This window comes from Apus apus, chromosome 3 (assembly GCF_020740795.1).
Source record: "Apus apus isolate bApuApu2 chromosome 3, bApuApu2.pri.cur, whole genome shotgun sequence".
Taxonomy (NCBI): domain Eukaryota; kingdom Metazoa; phylum Chordata; class Aves; order Apodiformes; family Apodidae; genus Apus; species Apus apus.
The window spans coordinates 91288648-91308826 of record NC_067284.1 but is presented as its reverse complement, the minus strand read 5'-3'; positions in this window follow the sequence as shown (position 1 = coordinate 91308826).

The following is a 20179-nucleotide window of genomic DNA, read 5'->3' as shown; positions in this document are numbered from 1 at the left end:
TTTCTTGTTTGATGTCTGGGCACTGGGAAGACCACTGGAGAACCACTTTCTTCAGACCCATTTCTAGGGTCCTAGAGATCCTTCTGCCAGGCAGGATAAACAGATACATAGAAAAAAAAAATATGGTCAAGGCAGAAGCCCAGTGTCTGGAGTTTTTGCTGCCTGCTTTTCTGAGACGTTTACCACACACACAGAAGTAATGATTCTCCTCTCTTTTGGATTGTCAGAGGTGGATAGATTTTAATAAGAACAATAACCAAGTTTCAAGCAAGATGCTACGTTTGACACCAAGTGGAGATGTAGCTTCTCAAATGATTGCAAGACTGTTTTCCATCACCTCATAATAGAACAATTTGTTTTCTTTAAAGTTCACATTCTAAAACCAAACAAGATCAATTTTCGTGTATTGAACCTCCCCCTCATTATTTTTTTTTAATTTTTATTCTTTCTAATAAAATTTATGGAAGAAATAGCCAGGAAAATCTTGGGAAAACTCTGAAGAATGGACAAAGGGGATTCCAGAATAAAAATCCTTACTCTAAGTTCCACAAACAATATGTACGTATGTTTTGACATCTAGATATAACTCTTAACTAAAGAAATTCTATTAAATGAAGGATGATGTACTAGAGAGACATAGGAAGGAATTGCTGTCTTAACTTGTAATGAGAAATAGTAATCCACCTGATATTAGCAATTACAATAAAACCAGTTACATAAAAATGTATATACATGATACTATATTTTAGTAAAAAGTCCTTCTGTCCCTTCTGTTTCAGTTCCTGGGCTGTATATTCCCTAAGCTTCTGAGAGGGAACTCAAGAGAAATTGCACATGAAGAACTAGGACAACATATTGGCCTCTAAGGAGTCTGGATGCCTCGGGCAACATGGAAATCATCCATCCTTCCTTGTTTTCAGTCTCTCACATAACAGAGATATTAAATGTTACACAGCTTTTAATATGCTGGTTCACACACAACTCTAAAGATCATAATCTGTCAATTGCCTTGGAAAACAAAGAAAACAAAAATGCACCTAAGCTCATAAAAAATCATCACAGAACACCTCAAATATTTTAGTTTCTAAACCTATGCCTCAAGCAGAATTGTGTCAGATACAAAGCAGCATGGGAGAAAGACCACAAATTACTTTTTTATAAGATCAAGTTTCATTTAAATATTGTCTTTTGCTTCTATCTCAGTAAAGGGCAAGGTTGACATACTAACAAGAGGTCTCTTCTCATTATTACAATTGATGATGTAGTCTCTTGCAACTTCATTTTGCAAGCTGAACACTTCACTTAATGTCTATTTACTTGGCAAAGTGCCAGAAATACCTATGAAGGAATTACTTGTGTACTTGAAACTATGTTAAACAGAATGAGCACACTCCATCATATCAAAGGTTCTTTTAGGCCACTAGATTCTTTGCAGCAATGGTCAGCAGAATAAGTCCATGCAAAAGCACAGGTACATAACTATTTCAGCTCCAGAATAGACTCTCATCCATCAGCGACCTAAGAAGGTCAAAGTTTTAGCCGGTCACTGGGTGACATGCTCTCAGTTACCCCTCACTACCCTCTCAGAGGAAGATAAAAGGGGAATAAGGGAGAGACGCTTTAGGGTTGGAACAAACCACAAAGCAGAAGAGGTTTAATTAAATAATAATAATAGTAGTAATAATAATAATAACAAATTATATTCAACTTTATGAAATATGTAAATATGGAACCCATAGTCCACAGTTGGTAATTATGTCCCAACATGGACTCAGCAGCATATGGAGGTGCCTCAGTCCGGGGTCCCAGGGACAGACCACAAAAATACTTGGAGGATCCATGCCAGTTCTACTCAGGGAAGTAGAGGAAGGCAACCTGTACTGATGAGCAATGGTCTTCTCCAACAAGTAAACAGGATGCAGGAGCAGCACAAGGGAAGACAACCAACCAACTCATGCCTACTCAACTCACCAGCCAGGGCAGGGCTCTCTCAGCAGCCATTTCATACTGAGCACCATGGGCAGGAACACTGTGATTGGCCCATGTGGGTCAGCTGAGCCACCTTCTCCTCCCCACAGGCACAGCTGCTCCCCCACCCATAGCTGCTGGAAGGTCATCTCTGGATGGTCTCAGGTCAGTATGGCTGTAGGTGATTTTTATCCTGGTGCTCTCAGATCAGGACGGGGGGTCGGGACTTTCAAGCTAGTGTGGCATCTTTGCCTTTCACAGTACTCTATAGTCTTTTCTCACAGGAGTTTGTACAGCTGTTTTTCAAGTTAGCACAAAGCCAAGAACCCAGAGTTATTGAGATGAGCAGAGAACTGTGCTAATTATCATTCCTTCATGAGATATAAGTAAATTATTCTATGTGCACATGCATACAGAGACCTAATATAGTAGGTAGTTGTATATGAAATTCCTGTACACTCGAATGTCTGTTGACACAGCCAGTGTTCTATAAGTATTTTTATATATATCATTAGTAAAAGCAAAAGGATAAGGAATAGGCAAGGAACTCTGGTCTGCAAAGGTGGATTTATCAGTTCTGTTTGTAGAGTCATGACTATGATCACAAACACATTTCACACATCCCAAAGCTGAAGTATAGCAACATCAAATTAGAGGCAAGAAAATTAAAAATTGTTTGATTTGAACATAATTATATCATTAAATGTAATTTTTGTATTACACAAAAGGTATGTATCATAGTTACTTATTAAAAGTATTTCTGTGAACATCATCAAGACAGTTAATAATTTAGATACCATATGAAGTACAAGAAAAATTCCTGTGATAGGTTTTTCTATATAAAACAGCACTTTTCAAGGTTATGTCTTTCAAATGTCTTAATAGAGGTGAATGCTGCTAACTGGAAAACTAAATAGGCTTCAAGATGTATTATTTCGGTAATTGCATTTCAGGTGCTAATTAAAAGCGAAGCCAAGAAGAATATTTCCAAAGGGAATTTTTTAAAAAAGTTACTTTTCCTGAATACCCAAGTACATATGATGTACAGTACAAGTAGAATACCACTATTTAGAGCCTCCTCATCCAGTATCTGAGAAAATGTGGATGCAGATCTCCCACAAGGGAGCAACTTTTGACCAGAAATACTGCCATCCCCCTGTCTGGTGGGACCACAGTACTATGAAGTCACTACATAGTGCTATACTCTGGGTGGGCCAAAGAAGCGATTAAGAGACAGAAAAGCTAGAGGAAATTCTTCATTTTGGTTCATGCAAGGTACACCAAAGTTAAAATGCAAAGATTGCTACTTGTAAGCTTTAGAAGGGGATTTGGAAGCCAGGTCCGGAAGTGTGAAATGCTTTCAGATTTGTGCAGAAAGAGACTAAAAAGATCAGGAAACAGAATGAAAGCACTCATAAAAAGAGAAGTTGAAAAGTCTGGGTATCGGGAAAAACGTGAAGAGGAAACTCAAGGAAACAGGTCATAGAACCCTTCTGTAATTCTATAAGAAACTTCAGTCATATTCTCTAAAGTCATGGTTCAGCCTGACGTGACAAAGAACCAGCCCTGTGACTGCTCACTCCACTTAACCCCCCTCCCCTCAGACACTGGGTTGGGGAGGACAAACTAGAAGCTTGTGCGACGAGACAAGGACAAGGGGGATTCACTCACCACTTATAGTCCTGGGCAAAACAGACTCAACTTGGGGAAAAATTATAATGCAATTTAGCACTAATCAAATGCTTCAGGAACAGTAATTTCTCCTGGTGCAGGGTCCTCCATGGGTACAGATCCAAGCCAATGGACTGCAAGTCCACATTCGTCCCTCCTGGTGCCTTCAGAGAATGTTCCTCCACGTTCCTCTATGAATGCAGGGGGACAGCTGCCATCTCCCCTTGGGCTGCAGGGGAACTTCTGCTTGGGCACCTTCTTCCCCCTTCTTCCTCACCAACCTCAGGATCTTCACCCTGGCACTGCCTTTCACCTCTCCAGCAGTGGCTTGGATAAGTTTCCTCAATTAGTAAGCAGTGGTATTCATTTAGCACCGTGATGTACTTGGAAAGTGTATCTGAGACTCCTATTTCCTGCCAAAGGCAATTTAGCATTGTTTCAAACGTTCACCAAGAGGATGAAAAAATATACATATAAGGATATGGGGATTCCAGGAATCATATTCATGTAGAATCTTATTCAGAGGAACATTTTAATTTAACTCTCTTTCACAGTCATTCCTTACATTGTGGCAACAAACTGTATAACTGTATACCTTTTCATCTTCCTTTTCCTTTCCATGTTGCTGGCTGTAATCACCTCCAGGAAAAATGGAGTTATTATAGCAGGCTTTTCATCCTTACTGGTTTTATGTTTATATTTTAAAGAAATGGTTTTGAACTAGGAGTAGTAATGGATGAAAGAGCAAAGGGAGAAAATAGCTGTGTAGCAGAGAAGAAATCCAAATGGGAGGGTGAAGATGACCTTATTTGTGTGAAAAGCATTATGGATTATTTTTCATTCCTTGTTAGCCACAGATTCAAAAAGATAATGTTTTTATTTTTTTCTTTTCTCAGTTGAGACTTTTAATGCCTATGTAAGCATAGGGAATATTGTAAATCTAAGTGGCATAATTTGCTTTAAAAACAAAAAAAACAACCAACCAAACCTTTTTTCATTATCCTAATGGAAAAAGAATCTATTACGTGTTTCTTTTATCTTGTCTTTGAGAGACTAGCTCTTAAATAAGATGTACAAGCCTTTGGTAGAAATGCCACCACAAACAAGAATGTAAAGGCTGAGAACAAACATCATATAGAAAATACTACAGTAGAAGATGTTGATCACTCTAACTCCTCTTGATTATTTCCACTTTTTAAAAACACATAATAAATTATCTTCCAGTTTTAAACCTCTGTAGTCACTTGAAAGCAACAAGGCCAGCCAATCGTAGGGATTTTATCTGACATAAAACTGAAGTCAATAGGATTCTTTATGTAAGTGTGGAAAGCTGGATCAGAGCTCAGTTGCATGTGATGTGAGCTTTTTCATATCATTTACTACATTGATTGAGGAGTCGGATTGTTGCCTTGTATTGGTTGAGTTGCTGGGGCAAGTCAGACAGTGAAATGCAACCTACTTAAAAGAAATAACTGTTCCGATGTAACTCTTTGTTATAAATACAAACTCATCTATCTGCTATTTATACCAGAAGCTGTGAAGAAAAAAGAACATAAAGAGGATTCATTTACCAAAAGAACAGGACAATTCAGTATCGAACAAAAGTGAAGTTCAACTTGGTTTTCCCTTTGTACAGGAGGAAACTATATTAAAATATGTTGCTATTTGTGGCAAAAAGCGTCACTAACAGAGAATGGAACTAGCCTACTGCTGCCCATCCCGTTCTGACTCAACTTAGACCACTTAAACAGAGAATTAAAATAACGGTTTCACAATTCTGACTTGTTGGCAATATGTAATCTCCAATGAAGATGTGTTCTGTTGTCTGATATTTATTTATTTGCAAAAAAATAAATATCTTGGTAGAAATATCTGATCAGTTGGTAATTATTCACTGCTTTCTGGATTCAAAGTTTGTTTGTTGTTTGTTTGGGGTTTTTTTGTGGGGTGTTCTTAATTATTGGTTATACATGAAAAGACATTCTAATTTGAATGAGTGACCTAATAAAGAGATGAGATAAGTTTATTTTTCTCTTTTTTGTAGCCAGTTCTTACTTAGGTTGCGTATTTTCCTCACAGAAGCATTTTCAACTGCAGGAAATATTAAGGGGAGTATTTTTCTTTCAAGAATCATTCCCAGTCTCAAAATATCCCTAGTTTCTAAAAATGGAGGGATATTCAGAAGGCTTTTTCTTTCAGAAACTGTCTGAAACACAAAAGCAATATCTCTTTCCATCTGAAAATCTTACGTTGATAGCATTTTAAGACTCTTTCTTTTTCTGTTGTTTACAATGAGGAAGAATGGTAGAGAAGAAATTGTCTGAAAATGGTATCTTGTGATACTTTGCAGATGGCAGGTACACAACAGGAAGCTGGTGCTCAGCTCAGTGGAAACTGGTCCTTGGCAGGAGTGTTCTGTACTTTCATGTCAGCTACAGCATAGTGACATAGGATTTCTTACACTAGATGAAGCCACTGGCTCATGAAGTGCAAGCCTCTGGCAATGGACAACCAAGAATATGAGATGGTCTATGGAGTCATCACCTGGCTGCATTGCCCTCCATCACTCCTTTTTCCTTGGCTTTTTGAAGAATTCACCTAATAACACCACTGCATTTATGGTGTATTTTCTGGTTTGCTGGGATTTTACTCTGTTGAACATTAAGGGTTGGTACATATAATAATGCTCTCTCAGGGGCAAATGGGCTTTTTTAAAAAAGATGTTTTCTCTAGCACCAGGGCCGTCTGAACCACCAACTGTTCTAGTGTGCTTATTGACGTAGCGAACATCAAGGTTGTTTTATGATGTCAGCTCATTCACAATGTGATTATAATATACTTAGAGAGAAACATAAAGATAGTCCAGAGAAAAAGGATGGAACCATGATTGTGCCAAGATGCAGATGCTTGATTTCAGACATATTGACAAAAGGGCTGGAAATGGGGAATAAAACATCAAAAACTAAGGATGCAGCAGCAACCTAACTAAAAGTGCTTTTCTAGAGTTTAGACACTCTATAATCTGTATCACATATTTGTACACAGTCATTGCTGTTAGTTTATTTCCTCAGGATTTTTGTGGATTCGAGGTTAAAAACCATTCATCATTACAGCTGTCCTGCAACTCAATCAGAATAAAAAGGTGCTGTGAAGTACTATGAGTGAGGTATAATGTTCTTTTTACTATAAAGTACCAGTTTTAGAAAAGAAGGGAAACAACAGTGAGCTTCAATGAAACATAGCAATTTCTTTCCCCCTCTGGCTGCTCACAACATACAGAATGATGATAGAGGAAATGACAACTAAGTCACTAAAACAACATTACTGGAATTGACAGAGACTGAGACAGTCATATTTGACTCTAAAAGATGCAGTCTAGGTGCATCTGGATTGGCTGGAGTTGATGAATTTCAGTACCTGCAGGCCAACATATAGTTACATTCTAATCTAAATTCCAATGAAGTTATTGATTCTGTTTATATAAAATCTAAGGTGAAATTGGGTGTTCTTTACAAAGCAAGTTGTTACCAGAACCATGTTGTAAGTCACTGCTCATGCCACAAATACTTTTGAATGCAGTCACTTAGAGAATATGGCTATGTCCATTACAAATATTGCTAGCTCTCTGGAGATTAAATGTTCTACAGTACTAATTCTAGAGATTTATAACTCATGCCAATTTTATGGCCCACCTTAAATAGTTGCCCTCTGTAAAAAAGAAAAAAAATTGTAGCCTGTACTTAGAACAGTGTGATTAGTATGAGCTTCTTTGCAGAGCATGTGCCTCAGTGCTTAGTACTAGACAGCAGCTGACTATTCACTCTTGAGACAAATCTCAAAGTCCCCAAGGAAGGGAAAAAATACCCCACAAAACAAATTAGCAATTACAGCATTGTAATAACCTATACAAATAGGCTTCTTTCCCACAGCATAATGACAGATTAACAGTGCAGTTCCAAACAACACAGAGAAAGTAATCTTAATATTTCCATTCTTCTCTGCAATTTTTCCTTTCATTATCATAGAATCATAGAATGGTTTGGGTTGGAAGGGATCTTAAAAATCATCTAGTTCCACCCCACCTGCTTAGGCAGAGACACCTCTCATTAGACCAGGTTGCTCAAAGTCTCATCCGACCTTGAACACTTCAAGCGATGAGGCATCCACCACCTGTCTGGGCAGCCTGTTCCAGTGTCTCACCACCCTCACAGTAAAAAAATTCTTCCTATTGTTTAATGTAAATCTCCTCTCTTCCAGTTTAGTGCCATTGCCCCTTGTCCTATCGCTATATGCCCTTGTAAAATGTCCCTCCTGTGCTTTCCTGTAGGTCCCTTCAGATACTGGAAGTCTTCTATGATGTCTCCCTGCAGTCTTCTCTTCTCCAGACTGAAAAACCCCAACTGTCTCAGCGTGCCTTTACATGAGGGGTGCTCCAGCCCTCAGATCTTCTTTGTCAAAGTCCTGTTAAAAAGGAAACAAGTGAGTAAGCTACTAACAACTGGTACTTTCAATAGGTAAAAGTGGTTGAGACAGTGTAAAAACTGTGTAGAGCTACATTTCTTCCCTCAACCACTGTTTATTTGAATGCATACCTTTACATGCATTTTTCCCCTGGTATAATTGTGATGGGAGCCCATGAATAGTTTCCTTTCTTGGGAAGAGTATTCAGGCAGAAAGCTCTATGAAGGAAAGAAAAAGGAACGTACCTATTCACACTTTTCCATTTTGGAGCCACAAAGCTTTGTGTCTATGCGATTGATTTACATGTCAGGTCACCCTCGCAGGTATTGGTATCTGTACTGCACTCTCAGGGCACATGTAGAAACCCAGGGACCATGTAATAAAACTAAGGATCAAGGAGCAGTGTCTGAACAAAGAAGATCATGAAGAACTAGATTCTGCAGTGTTTTTTCTTTTTGACCACAAACCACACAGAAAACTGAGATGACAAACAAGGCCAGGAGGACAGGGAAAAAACATTAGAAGTTTTAAGCTGAATGAATATACTGGAATTTACATAAGATCCATTTCAGGCTTTTCTTAATAGCAAAAACTCTATAGAAGCACATTGGCAGGTTCTTTATACAAGCCTGTTATTAAGGGAACAGCTTCATTAAGTGGCTCTTTCACATATCTTTGAAACTCTAGTCTGAAGTGCAACCTGCCCTGGTACATATCACCAGCCAGGCAGATCTGCAGACCATTCACATCCAGGTGCAGGGGTTCAAGATTAAACCTGTAATCCTTAGCAAAATTTTCAACTAAACTCTGGATAAAAGAAAGTTGAAAGTTGAAAGATGACAGAAGACAAACTCAGTAGCAGAGAGCAGGTTTGCAAGTGTTCCTGTGGCTTAGTTTCCCTCTGCATGCTTGCTATTTTATAATGAAGCAAAGCAATTGTAGTGAATTACTGTGAAGCAAACCAATTACATTAATTGGAGAGAGGACTTGGCACCAAGCTCATATCTAGCTGAGATGGAAAACACAGCCGCAAGTTAACTTTGACTTTGCCCTCTCTCAGTAGAAGTGTTACATTGTGATATTCTTATTCTTCTTCTTCTTCTTCTTCTTCTTCTTCTTATTATTATTATTATTATTATTATTAATAATAATAATAATAAAGAGTTTAGGAATATTTGAAAACTGTGTATTGTGTATGACCAACGTACTTTTAACCTGAAATGCACAATGCTTATAGGACCACTGTAAATCAGCTCTTTAATGAAAGATCTAGTGATGATGGTAAAGACAAGGGATTTATAGAAGCTTTTTTTTTTTAAAAAAAAAAAACCACAACAAAATATTCTTATTATCAGGTAGAACTCAGTGAATATCTCAAACTTTTTATTAAACCCATTATGGACTTCTTAGGACGGATAAAGGGCATCCTGAGGGCAAGACTGCTGACATCTTTTACAACTTTACAGATGATATCATCTGCCTCTAGGAGCAAATAGCAGAATTTAAAATCAAAATTAGAAAAACAGACCAATAAAAAATGTGGATGTATAGAGAGGTTTGGGGGATGGGGGGGGTGTTTGTTTGTTTTTCTTTTAGTTACTTGATATTACTTATGTTTTGCTCTTGATTACCTGAACTTCCAAGCCTCTTAAGAAAAAATCAGTGATCTAAACTACAAGTGTCAGATCAGATATGACAATTTTTTTGCCCTTCAGCTCTTTCCTATAGGCAATGCCCTTCTAACAACACAACATTTTTACTGTAATATTGCCAGATGCCGAAGAAGTACACAGGTTTCTCAAAACTGACAGGTTACTGAAGAAACTATGTCTTTATGAATCAAATTATGTGGAGTCTTATGCACAGCTTAGGCTTTGTTGGACTCTAGAACCAACAGGACTGGGGCCATCTCCCCCACACAAAAAAAAAAAAAAGAAATAATTCTGACATAACCCATATCCCCCTAAGAATTCCAATAACAGACAAAACCAGGCAAGTAGAAGCACTGAGCACAGCCAGGTCCTGCAGTGGTCAACAGGAATGTTAGAATATATTAGCTGCTGGAGCATAATTATTTGCATGGCTGAGAAGTGCCTTCATATTTTGAAAGAGCTTTCTTTCAGTTTTCAGGTCAATTGTGTCAGCTTTAGAAAAGATCACTTAGAAATGCATATATCTCCAAATAAAATTATTTGTAATTGTCCTCAGAACATAAAATAAAAAATAAATTTAAAATTTTCTATTCAACTTTCCAGTATTCTTCAGAAGACACAAGGTGATTGCCACTCTGAATCCTCCTTGAAAATTAAAAACTCTATTGAACCCATGTACAGATACCTTTGAAAGACTTTCTTTGGTGTCCTTTGTCTTTTCTGAAAATTTGCCTAAGAGCTTTACAAGCACCCTCTAAAGTTAAATCAGTTTTGTAACGCAGGACAAATGAGTTGTTTTTTGTTAATACAACTAGATTGGTACATGCCCTTGTGCTCACAGTGTGCACAGGTGGTCAGACAGATGCAAAGTTCTCACTTCCCTTGTAGGAAGGCTGCACTGACTTGCCCTGGGGTTTGGCAGGATTGCAAGGAGACAGTCTTGTCAAAACTCCTGTTCCCAGAAATGTGCAAGCAGGAACACATACCTGGGGAATGACCAGAGACATGGTTTCATTCATGTTTGCATAGGAACTGATGAACCCCACATCTGCTTTTTAAGCAGCCTGTTCACAGGTGCCTCCTTACTTGCAGGAGATAATATTATAGTTTAACCTGTGTTTCAGGGAATACCTTAGGGGCACAGCCTTGGCAGTATACAACTGCAGGAAATTGAGAAAGTCAGCAAGTTACATGCCATGCAAAAAGCTTAGTCACTCAAGGCAAATTCTGCAGAGGTTTGAGGTCAATGCACACAATTAAAAATTACCCATCAGTGAATTAAGGCTACCACATTTCTTGGATGACAATGATGCTTTAGGGCTTAACAGGTATTTGTTTCTCATATCTAATCAACTTTTCTTGTGGAGAACCACCCATGCAGTTTCATGAAGGAAAACCATAATGAAACTTGCAAACGAGTGGCTTGTTTTGCTACATATGTTAAAAATTGCAATAGATGTGTTGTTATAGTCATGTAGAATTCACCAAAATCATACAGATATAAAAATGCACAGGAAATGGTATTTTGGAGTACCATGGAAAAAATCACAACTGAAACAAAATGAAGAGAGATTTTTCAGGCTATTCCCTATTTGTCTAGTCAGTAAAGAAAGATGGCTACTCCAAGTGACAAGGCAGGTGAAAACTTGCAGAGCTCCTCAGAATGGCCTATTATCACCTCAGCAGCCCTCAGGCACACATATTTGATAGGCAAAAAGGAAAACAAAAAACAGCTCTTGACGCCCAGGGCAAGAACATTTTTTGACAAAATAAGATAAACAATATGTGGCATATAGAGTCTGCAGACACTTTGACTATACTGATCAGGGTAGGAAAATAAGATATGACAGAAACAGAAAACAATCTGGAACACCATCCTAAGGAAGAAGAGGAGGTCTTTAAGAAGGGTCCTGTAAGCCAGGTGTCTTAAGGTGTTCCCCTGAGGTGATGCAGCAACCTTTTGAGATGACACCTTGGTGAAAATAAGAAACCAACACTGCAGCTGTTTGGTGCAGCCCCTTCTCTGGACAAGCTGAGAGAAAGCCTTCTGCAGTGTTATAAAGCAAGTATGTTTTAGCAATGCAGGTGACTCTTCAGGGCTTGACAGGAACTCCCCAAGGGATGCCAAGTTCCCAGTGACAAAGTGTCAGTTTGCTGCTCTTCTAAGCAGCAGTGGGCTTCCTCCACTAACACTTTGGAAAATCTTCATTCCAGAAAGCAGCACAGACAGTAACAAGTGGCTCAATTATGAGCAGCTAATATATTCTAACGTTCCTGTTGACCACTGCAGGACCTGGCTGTGCTCAGTGCTTCTACTTGCCTGGTTTTCTTTGAGATATTCCATGAAGAATCAAAGTGCGATTTTTTTTTCAAATTTACCTCTCCCAGCTACTCTAGCTGAAATAACCCATGACTGAGGACAAAAAGTCAGTTGTAGGATGCAGAGACACCTGAGCCACTCCTAAATTAACTAGTTTAGGAACCAGAAATGCTTTATGCTCAGAAGCGTGCTAACTTACCCTGGTAATGCACCTAATTATATGAGATCAACAACAGTCAGTCCTTCTAATCTGCCATGGAATCAAAATGGAAGAAAAAAACAGCCAGACCAAAAAAACTTACACTACCTAACATTTGAATTTATCTAATAATCTCAGCTGTCTTTGGCCCAGGCAGCAAATGAAAGGGTGATTAATAATATGCAATAGATGGGTTGGATGAAGTACTTTTACTTTGTAGGTCTTTGCTTACTGAAAACCTAGGTTAACATCCTTGAACAGAGATGGCCAAATAGGGCATGTATCCAGCTCATGCCCTGCTGTTGAATTAATTTAAGCCATCACCAACCACAGTCTGCGCTTAATGTGTTGAGCTGAGAAGAGGGGTGACACATGAGGTAACATGTCCACTGTTTAGCCTTTCCTGCTCCTGGTAGCTTCTTGAGGACACGGTGTAGGCAGCTGTTGACAGTAATCACACTGTGAGTTACGGTTAAATCTACCACTAAACATGAACCACGACTCTAATTTGGGTAATCCAACTAAACACAATTGTATGAATCTTGAAATTGTGCTCAGTTCCAAGCAGGGAGACAGATGATAGCTAGTCCTGTGGAGATGGGGTAGATCAGGTATCTTGTTCTCCATCTATTCAATTCAGTTTTCCACAGCACAATCCAGAAAAGGTACACCATTTCATGGATCCATCTAGCTGATTGACAAGTTTTTGGAGGGATGCTCCATTGTACAAGGCAGACATGGCCTTAATCACAATAGAGACAATAAGCAAGGAAGAATTCCTGATTACACTTTACAGCCTCACAGTGTTTTGGATTTTTTACTAGATTGGGTAAACAGGAAAAAGCCAGAATCCCTGCAAAGTGAATTTTCAGACAAATCATACACAGAACATTGAAACAAACAAACAAAATCCAACTACTGAAAAGACACCAGGCTAAGATGTTTCATTGAATACTACAGGTGATAAAACCTCAGTGTTACTGTTCCCAAGCACTTTCCTGTATTTCCTCTTTGGTTTCATCTAGGGTCAGAATGTTTATTTTTCAGCTTTGCATCATGTATGTTTAAATTACAACCATGGAATAATATATATACTCTACTTCCTATGCATATACTGTCTTCCCAATTAGATTGTGTGTCCCATAAGCTACTGGCTATGGGGATCCTATGGTATATTTCAGCAGAAGAACCTTCAGAAAAGATGCAGTCTTGGTTAAACGAGGAAAACAAAATAGAAAAGAGTATGTAATGATGACTGAACTGCCAAGATTTCTGTTAAGCACCTTAGCAAAAACATGATAATCGCTTTCATTCCCCTCTGACTTTAAAGTATTGGATGAGGATTACCCTTGGAAGAAAAATTAACCTGCTAACATAGGCACTTCACATACAGTGGAAAATATCACCAGATACCCTGAAACAGGGTGATAACTAATCAGTGAGATCACTGTTGCAAGCAATTCTCAAGAGTTTGGCAATTATGTCTTAAAAAAAAATCTGGCACTCAATACAAAATATCAGCTCTGACAGTGTACCAGCTGCCCACACAGATAATTCAGTCAACACAGGAGGACCATGATTCCAGTGTGCCTGTGACTACCTTCACGTTGAAGCCAAAATCTCCTTGAGCAAGGAGAACCTGATGAAAGATGTGAAATTAACTAAAACACTTTATTCAGTGTTTACCTGCAATATTTACTCTGCTTGTTACTCCAATTTATTTAGCAGTGAGTCCAAAATACATAGCTAAGGACCAAAATGCAGCTATATTCTATTTTGCTGACATTTTCACTTCTTGTTTAATATATTAATATATTCCTCTAATCCATTCCTTGCTCTAAATTTCCTTACAATTTAAAAAATCCAGTGACATTTGTGATATGGAAATCATGATGGGATACTCTCAGGCAAAAGGCAATTAATTGTAATTGTTGACTTTTCTGAGCACACTTAACAAAGTAGCAGCCACATGCTACCTAGTTCCATGAATCCAAGAGATTGTTTGAGCAGGCAGTGTTATATTGCTCTGGAGAGGGAATGAAATCATGTGGGACCAACAAGCATGGCTCATGGAGAAAAATTACCGTTTTATATTTATTACTTTGGCTGGCTTAAGTGCCACAGGAATAGGCTCTCTAATGCATTTGAGTGTAATTCCCCAACAATTTGACTCTGTTGCTTTGTAAACTATTTTTAGGGAAAACCTCGGAAGGCTGTTAAAGGCACAAGCCATCTGATTTTCAAAGGGGTTTTTTTGATGATTTTTCAAAAGGATATAAATAGCATGATACATCGTTCCAGATTAGATTGATACTTTGAATTCAACTAGGAGATCAGAACTTGAGGAGAAAAATGCCTTTTTTTAACTTTCATGTCATTTTTGTTCCATAAGCTTGAGTGCACTTCTTCAGCAGGTATATCATCATTTTGACTTTCCATTGGTAACTGTAGAACATGGATTCTTCTTGCTTTTATAACCAGGTATTATTGTAATGAAGCTACAGGCTTGAACATACGTAACTGCATAATTATACTGTTCACAATTCAATAACAAAAGAGCATAAAGAAAGTCTATTTTAGAGGAAGGAAAAAGTAGAAAGGCATAAGTTTGTGTCCCTGAAAGGATGTCTAATTGAACCCCCACTATTTTCTTGGAACAGCATCCTCAACATCAAGGTCATTCCTCAATGTCAATAACCATCTGGAGTGCACGGAGCTCTGCATGGGAACAGATGAGGAGCTAACCAAGAGCTTATGGGACGGGATTAAAGGGAGGGCAGGAACAGGATACATAGTAGTGGGCATCTACTACAGGCTACCTGACCAGGAAGACAGCAGATGAGTCCCTTTATAGGCAGATAGGAGTAGCCTCATGTTCACAAGTCCTGGCCTTCATAGGGGACTTCAAACACCACAATATCTGTTGGAGAGACAACACAGCAGGACATAAGCAATCCAGGAGGTTCCAGGAATGTGTTAATGATACCATCATTCTCCAAGGGATAGAGGAACCAATGAGGAGAGGTGCTATGCTGGACCTTGCTCTCACCAACGAGGAGGGGCTGGTGGGGACTGTGAAGCTCAAGGGCAACCTTGCAGTGACCATGATATGGTGTTATTCAAGGTCCTTATGGCAGCAAGGAGGGTGCACAACAAGCTTGCTACCCTGACTTAAGGAGAGCAGACTTTGTTCTTGGTAGAGCACTGTGGGATAAAGGAAGAAGAGAAAAGGAGCCCAAGAAGCCAGTTAGTATTCAAGAATCACCTCCTCCAACCTCAAGAGCAATGCAATTAGTGCCTTAAGGAAGTATACACATTCTTCTTGTGTATGCAGTAGTAGTTCTATACTGAATGAATAAGATGCTAAGACAAAAAACTCAACCCATTTACTGATCTGTTACATTATCATTCAGAGGTGCTTTCTCTTTATTTTAATAGTCTTTCTATTTCAGTCACTGAATCTTGGGCTGGATACATTCCAAGGTAGAGTCAGAGGACTCAAAGTCTGAAACCTCTGCACAAAGCCTTTTTTTATAGCTGCCATTTCAGTGAATACCAGCAAGCTTCTCCCAACCCACCAGCTGGCCACCAAAGCAACTGCTACACTATACTTTGTAAAATATTTATTGTGCTTCTTAAGGGACAAAACAGGTTCTCACAACAACACAAAATCATTTCTGTGAGAAACTCACTTCCTCTCCACTGGAACTGCCCAGGTCATCCTTTGTCTCCCCTGTAATGCTGCAGGAAGCTTAGGTGTGGGAGGAGATTGCAATATTAGTCCATGATAATTCATCTCAAACCAGTGGTTTCAATGTCTCCCATTCCCTCTCTGAAAACTGGATGCAATGAGCAGCCAGCCCACCAGGTTAATCTGATGAGGACAGCCACAACAAATTGGCAAGGTCACTGAGCCTTCCAGCATCTGATGGGAGCCACATTATTCCTGTTGGACTGCAGAAGCCTTAGGACTGCAGCTGTTGTCCCTAGAACAAGACTTTAAGATAACTGTTCCCTCTCCCATCTCTCAGATAAATCTGTGAATTGATACAGGGATTAGAAAAAGGTAAGGAATTTCTCCTCCAGTTGCACACAGCAGCACCTGTGCTTGAAGAATGGTGCTGAAGTTGCTGCGTGTCAGGGAGCTGGCAATGAATCACACCAAGCAAATCAGTGTAGACCTAATTACTTCAGCGTGCTACACTGATTTAAGTTGACTGTAGCTGTAATATACAAAATTGCACAACAAAATCAGAAAACACATTATTCTAAGTATTTTTGTTACGGCAGTCAAAGTTCCATTTTTTTGTCCCAATTTTTTTTGCACATAAAGATGCATGTAAACTAACCTCTAATGAGTTTAAACTATGTGTTATGTGCTCTCCAGGCAACACTGCACAGATCACCGGACAATATACCTCAGTGCTTTATAACAAGCCAAATCCTTCTTTCACAGCTTTTATTCGTTGCCCCATTTTCTGTAAACAAATTACTCATTGAGGAATTAAAAGAAGATCTTTGCTCCAGCCCTTAAGTCTAAAAAGTACAGTGTCTTCACCATTAGCATCTTCAAAGCTTCATGGACTTAGCAATAGTAGGAAAGACAAGGATATTCCAAATTGTGTTCTTCATTCCAGTAAGGATTACCATTTATATGGCAATAATTCCAACACTTGCAACATAATTGACTTTTTTTTTTTTAAGTTATATGATACATAGTTCACAGTAAAGGAGAGGCATAGTAAATAATTTAAAAGACACTTAAGAAAATACAACTGCTTCTCGTGGACAAAAAAAAAAATAAATAAAAAAAAAGCCAGGCAGTACACATCAAAGCAGTAATGTCAACCCCTCCCTGAAAATCAGCTCCAGAAAGCTCTTAAAAATATAAGCCTGAAATAACTCAGATGAGTCAGAAGTATTTTCTTGGTTTTTCCCTTCATTTACCAGCTATATTCAGGTGAACAGGAAGACCCATCATGGAAAAAACAACTTGCAAATGAGAAAAACAAAGCATAATGCAAAGATCAATGCAAAGATCAGCAGGTGACCTTGCTTTTAGAAAACCTCTTTACTCCCAAACTCCAGAAATTGCATGCAGTGAACTACAGCCACTTACCATTTAGGGATGAAAAAATAAGTCAAAAGAAAAATCAAGATAAATGAGTCCTACCATAGCACTGCCTGGGCTGGGAAGAGGGGAAGGACACTACCTTCAGATACCTACACTATATCGGAAAAAGACAGTCTAGACACATATCTACAGCTGTTTTCTTCTCATCATTTTTCATTTAATATCTGTAACTGTGGCAACATAGATGAAAACCCGAAGATTTAGAGAGGTAGGAATTGAGAAGCAAGACATCATTAGTTTCTTATAGAGATGAAAGAAAGGACAGATAAGGAAGATCAAATCTAACCAAAAAAGAAATGACACATGGCAGCTCAGTAATATGTCAAACACATATTTCTGATACAGCATTTAACCCATACAACACAGAGTCCTAGGTTTAAAGTAAGATAAAAACATTGCTTTCTTTGCTTCATCTGAAAATAATATTGAAGCATTAATTTTAAATAGCAGAGAGAATTTTACAGAGCCTACAGAAATGCACAATCTCTATTCAGTAACACTAGCTTTTATCTCTAATTTTCCACTAGTTACCTCCTTCAGCACTGGCTTCTGAAACCTCTTGCATCCATTGTATTCTGTAGTTCTTACATTTGTCAAACTCATCAGAGATCCATGAAAGTATTAACTTTGCTATTTGGCCAGGATATTTTTTGAACTTTTCTTCAGGCAGAACGGAAGAAGACAAGTGAGATAAATAAACTCTACAATTTAGAACCCATTTCTAAATGGATTTAGAGAAAAGGTTTTTGGTATCAGATAATACAGAAAAAAAATCTGAGATACAAGCTTAATTTATACTTAATTTCAGAATGGAAATAGTTTTTCCTGGCTGATATTCTATGCCCAGATTTCAAGAGCTGACTTGTTCCCCCAACTTCAAGGAAAGAAAAAAATAGAACAATGAACTTCTCTTTTGCTTTAAGTCCACACCTACTTCAAATGCAAAGGCTGAACTCACTTTTAGATTATAAAACTAAGTACTCAATATTTCCTCCCCCAAACACTGTATAATTCCAAACACTTTTCTTTGGTGAAGCATATAATTCTTTTTTTAAATGAAGAGACTCTGTGGGTTTAAACAAAGAGACTGAGAAACTTTGTGATTATAAAATGTTTCCTAAGAAAGTGGAAAGAAAGCTTGAAATAAAGCTCAGCTTCATCCTTCAGCCTCAAATTATGGTGGTCTTGTGTGACTCCACAGGAAGTCAATAGTCTGATAGGCAGCATGCTTAACTAGAGATCAGACAATCGCAGGGTTGATTATCCATGTCATTTGTGCGTTTGTAGCTTCCCTTTGGAATTTATTTACCCAAACAGAAATTTTTGAAGCAAAATCAAAAGAACATGGTTTATATTGCCACAAGCTGGCTAAGCATTAGCATAGTTGTACCCTCCCAACAACCTTTGCCTTTTTTTTAAGTGTAAACCAGGAGGTTAGAGGAAAATAGATTAGGAACACTTTTCTCTGAGTCATTAAAAAATATAAAAACACATAAATTCTCTATATTTTTTAATCATATATTTAAGCTCATTAGGTCCATATTCTGTTCTCAAGTTGCTAAATGGTTTGGCTTGTCTATTCGAGGCATAAAGTTAGATCTGTAATGAAAGTTCTAACAAAATGGATAGCAGACTAGCAATGAGAGGTTGCTGGGTTTGTTTTCATGAGGCCACAACACTACATTGCCAGCAACTATTTTTACTCCTGCAGCAGCAAGTAGTTCCAAAGCTCTGCTTGACTGCTTTGTATGCAGTCTAGTCCACTCTGAAATGAAGTTTTTCTCAGAGTGTGTGGCTTTGTGCACTTGTTTGCTATGATTGCAGACCCCAAAAAAGATCTTGCCACAGCCATCTCTCTTTGATAAATGAAATTTCAAGCTTCAGGTGTTAAATAATTCAGACAAGGTCATTTCTGTCCTCTCACTCTCCCCACCTGTCTAGCCCCTGATAGGCAGCTTACCTGAGAAATTAAAAGCCAGCCTTTAAACACAGCAAAATTATGTCCAGTGCCCTCCATTGCATTTGATTCATGACCAACTTAACGAGTGCTCTGGTGAAACTTCAATTAATTTCTTTAGATCTATTTCATATTTTCTTATAGCATAGTCTGTTTTACAGCTCAGTCAGCCTCATGAGGCAAACCCTGGCAGTATCACCACCCAGCCCTTCTGACAGGGGGCAGGTAGAGGAGGAGGAAACATGCTGCAGACATTGTCAGTCGGCCCAAGGAACATCCCACTGCTCACACCCAGGTCCCAGAAACATCTTGCTCTCTTGCAATGATTTAGACTCATCAGGTGCTTGCAGGCAGACAGCAGCTCAGGAGTGCTGCTCTGTCAGTACCAGCAGAGCAACTAACTCAAGAGACAATGAGTGAAATCTGTTGCATGAGGAAGGACAGAGCAGCAGGGTGGTGGATGTGTCATTGACCATGTGTCAGTGACTCAGCACTGATGAAGAAGCACCTTGGGTGTCTCAGATCAATCAGGAATATAACCTGTTTTTCAACTGCCACTGAATGTGCTTGCAGTGCTCCAAACACACACAGGCTAGTTTCCACAGGAAAATATTTTATTTGCATTTTGTACAGCTGCCAGTGGATACAGCCAGCATCACTAATGCAATCACACAAAACACCAATTGTAAGAATTTTATTTAAAAAAAACTGTAGTGCAAATCAATTGGAAAATTAAAAATTTATACCACAGAATTCCAAAAGGACACCCAATTTTATAAACAAAAAGTACCCATACAACAAAAAAAAAAAGATGAGG